The 4576-nt window shown below is 40.7% G+C and overlaps 1 protein-coding gene across 1 annotated transcript in view; it reads right to left on the minus strand.

The window, feature by feature from the left end:
* dapk2b (death-associated protein kinase 2b) overlaps positions 1–4576 on the minus strand; it is a 15852-nt gene that overhangs the window by 10281 nt on the left and 995 nt on the right. The window lies entirely within an intron of this gene.

Genomic DNA, 4576 nt, shown 5'->3' on the forward strand with positions numbered 1-4576 from the left:
GATAAGTAGTGAACATTTCTTTTAAAATTCAGGGCACTCTATAGACTTGCATTATTTTTTTTAGTAGTTAGAGATTAGAGTTTGGATACTATTTTTCTATATCACTCCGTTTGGAGGGCTAAATGAAGGGGTAAGGGAAGAATTTGGATTTGATCTCTTAAATGCAACTCGTATCTTGATGCCATTTTGGGGAAAACCTTTTTACTTAGAGCTTTTTTCCACAAATTTCTATCTGAATCTTGGAGAATACTTTTGACTGAGCTGAAAATAGATGGCTTTCAATCTGATAAAAAGCTGTGAGCCCTCAGCTGACTCCTAAAACAGCAGCGCTCCACAGTAAAGACATTTTTGGCACAGGAATATCCACAATAATCAATACCATTAATATAGATTTTGGATGTTGTTCTTCAGAATTTAAAGATTTTTGTTTTACTATCATGACTAATGAAAAATGTGCTAAATGTGTTGTGAAAGAGCTCATGAGGGGAGCAACATCCAATCCCAGGGAGGATGTCATGGTTTTTGGACATGTCAGCACAGACAGCAGGCTGGGGATGAGAAGCTGTCCCGCCCGTGTCCTGGAGGCCAGGAATAGACCCTCTAGCTGACTCACTCTTCACATGCCAGCTTCACAAGAACTTCTTGAGCCGACACGAGACCCACACGTGCAAACTGGAGAAGATATGTGCGCCGGCTCATCACAAAACACACACTTTTGTGGGTTTTAAACAAGCACTGCCTCTTTTTACTGTACTAACTTGTGGAGGGATGAAGTTTGCTTTTGAAAGACTCCACCCTTTTCTTGATCAGCTCCACGATGAAAGAAAACCTCAGAAACTTTGCTGAAGGAGGGAAGCGAAACTGCAAAACAAAAACCTCAGAATACCACATTTAATCCACGTGGAATGTTTTCCACTGCTGCAGGTGTTTGCACTTGTTCCAACTCTTCTTTTAAAAAAAGAGTGCCTCAAAACTGTTAAATTCTCACCACAGTTTAGATCTACAATGAGGATGATTTAGTCAGGACACAAACATGCTCCAGCAGAGTGGAGAAAGACCTCAATAAGTACAAAAAAATGACCCAAAATAAACAAGAAGCCCAGTTGGGGTAATAAGTAAAGTTCTCCTTGCATGTGATTTATTCATGGGGTTTCCCCCCCACCAGTCCTCCCTGGAGGACTGACCCTGTTACAGATGATGACTATGATAATGAAGGAACCCAATAGGAGCCTCTGTCCTTATTGAATTTGCAAAAACAGGCATCATTCACCCAGAGGGGAGGACCTGTCATGTGGAAGGAGCAGCAATTTTCAGAAACATTAGGATGACAGCCCCTCCACAAAAAAAAAAAAAAATCTACCAAAAACAGTCTTTCAGGGTTAAGTTTATCTCCAGTGAGACAGTGTTTTCCACTGTTCATAAGCCAGTAAGTGGGCCTGAAAGTTTCGCCTCCAACAGCTGAGGGTTATTAACCACAGCGGAGGTTGGAGGAATGCTCCACCGAGCGGCGCCGACCCCATATCCAAACATGTAGCTCCACTCATGAAAACGGACAGCCAGATTGATGGGCCCAACCTGAACCTCTCCGGAATCTGAACATTATGAAAAGCGGAGCGGCTAAAACTTCCTAACGAATGACTCTGTTGTTGCTGTGGATCTCAGCACAAAGTAGAAACATGTTGAGTCAAAGCATCTGAGGAGCAGCAGCACTGTGTACTCACTATATTACTACAAATCAATCATTTTTCCACTTACAGAGAGCCTATGCTTTCTAATCTTCTGTCTGCAAACACAGTTTGCTTGTAAAAAGTCACTTCTTTTCACTTTTGCATGATCATACCACAACATGTGCAGCTCTGAACTTCTGCAAACTAATTTATTTTCTTCCGCATGACTTTATCTCATCATGGGCCCATATGCACCGATCAGAGCAAAACTTTTGTATTTCAGCAGCGGTAAAACTCCATTACGGTATGAACGATCTTCTGCAGTTTGAGGATGAAATATGAGCAAGTTCACACACGCTCAAATAACTTACATGCTGCTTAGCTGGCTTTTTGTTTTGTTTGTAAAGTCAACTTGTCGTGTCATACTTTAGTCAACGTGCCAAAACTTAGTTACTATTGTCTTTACTAAGCCAACAAAATTATAGAAAACTGCAGAATCTGGAGTAAATTTGAAAATCTGCACTAGTTTTGAACACCTAAGGGATTTATACAAAAGTGTATTTTCATTGGTCATCAATTGTAATAGCCTGTGGAGTTGTTTTTCACTCAGAAACTTCACAGAATCAGAGTGTTGGAGCTTCAAAGACATGTGAGGAGTAAAAAACCACTCCAACGTGAAACCCGTCAGCTGCCGTCATGGTGAAACCATCCCCTCAGTGACGTCGACTCAGAAGTCAAACTTAAGGGGAAGTTCGATTGTTTTTCCAGAAGCTCCCTCCTGAGTTACGAGGGCTCAGCTAAGTCAACATTTCGGTGTCTCCATGATTGCTGAGCTTCTAAAGCTGACCAAAGAAGGCCTTTCTAACCCACCGGGGGGGTCCTGTTCCTCTTTGTCTGGCGTGCGACACCACATGCACTCTGGTTAATCTGGTCGCAGCTGAGACACTTCCTACTGTTTGTCAACATGTGTGTCACGACTCGAGCGTGAGCGGCAGATGGAAGCAACCATCATTAGTGGAAAAAACCTCCACGGTGGGTAGCTGTGCGACATTAAAACCTGCCGATTGTAGGACTGATTTACAACAGTTCCACCAAACAAATGACACCTTTCTTGACTGATGTACCCCCAGGCCCACTGACAAACAGATGAGTAATATTATAAGAGGAAAGGGTTTTCTCTGAAGCAGCAGAAGTTCTGCATGTGCTGTTCCTGAGAAGGTGTTAGGCATTTTTTTTTACTGCAAGATACTTTTTAAAGCACGATAATGCAAGGGTTATTTCACCCCAAAATGCACGGATATTATCTGTGTTGAGCCATTAGAGAAGATGGTTTTGTCACGTCAGTAAAGATGTTGAAAACTGAAACAAATTTTTTCTTCATTTAAGCCTCGTTTACACTGAGCGGTTCGGTCTGATATTTTGAGCGTTTCAATTGTGAAATGGACCGATTGAACAGTACCAACTTGTAACTCTTGAGGGCCCCCATCTGTTGTAACTCCATAGAAAAAATGGAACGGGACGGTTGGGGCGGAGTCGCTGTTGTCACCGGTTGATTGGCAGAAAGTGATGACGACATTAGAAATCGCCATTATGGCGCTAAGCTAGCGTTACGGCATGTGACGTGAAAACAAGTGGAAGCGAGGCTTAACTGAGTGGAAACGCAGTAATTAACTGATCCGTATCGTACTACTCTTCATCGGGCTTTAAAGTCCTACTCTAATCATCTTTTGATGTATTCATAAATTGTTCTCAGCTGTCTTTTAATTATAATTATGTCATTTTTAACCAAAATTTGTAAAAAAGTGTTATGTTTTCTGTGACAGTTTCTGCAGAGTTCATTAGAAATTCACCTCTGAATTATGATCAGGACCGTTGTAACTAACCAACTCCACCTCCACTTCCCATCATCCATCTCTTCTTTTAGGAGAATAGGACAGAGAAGCAAGAGTTAATTAAACCCTTCCTATATTCTTTAAGACCAGTTATATCTTTTTTATCCTTTATGTATTGTTTTAGAATGCGTAGCTTTTAATCTTTTGCTTTGTATCGTGCGGGATCAGCAGACCCAATCATTTCCTTTGGGGTAATCAAAGTATTTCTATCTATTTAGACTTTCTCCTGCTGGCTTACAGCCCCTCACAATCTAACAAAAATGGCTAAAAATATTGAAACTGTATAGTTTGCTCGAGCTCAGACAACAAAAACCAGTCGTCTACAAGCGGATGCATCAGAATGGATCTTGTGACTAGTACCGTCCACGTCACACCTACAAGCTTTTTAAACAATATTTTTGTGTCTGATTCACAACAATTTACATAAAGAAATACAATTTTAAGCTTAATTTTCTCAATATATGCATAGGAAAATGCTACAAGAACATGTGAAACAACTATTTTAATTGGAGTGGGTCTTTAAATGACTCATTTCAACTTTTTTTTTTTCTTGTTTTGCAAGTAAATGATTTTGTTGTTGTAAATCTATGGTCAAATTCATCACTTACACAGTGGTGATGAGATGATAGTTTGGTGAAAGTTAAAGTATCCCCCCTATCATTAACTCTAAAACGCTCAATGTCCCTGGTTTTGCTAGAAATTCCTTCTATGAAAAAGGAAAAAAACTTGAGAAGCAAACTTCATTCCCGAAGGGTAAAAAACCCACTGAAGGAACAAAGTGTACGAAGAGGTCAGAGGCCAGGCGGCATCTCCTGCCCCTGTTTATACCCAGGGTCTGCAGTAAAATGTGTAGCTTCCTCAGTCTATATTGTTCTGTGAAAAAAACAAAACTTCCTTAAATGCATTTCCCCGGGTGGCACAGTTTCCTTCATTTCCGCTCCCCAAAGGCTTGATTTTAAAAACATGCACACAGGGATCAAGTTCACCTGTGGACTCTCAAAACAAAAAAGACAAATT

This window comes from Oryzias melastigma, linkage group LG6, assembly GCF_002922805.2.
Source record: "Oryzias melastigma strain HK-1 linkage group LG6, ASM292280v2, whole genome shotgun sequence".
NCBI lineage: Eukaryota > Metazoa > Chordata > Actinopteri > Beloniformes > Adrianichthyidae > Oryzias > Oryzias melastigma.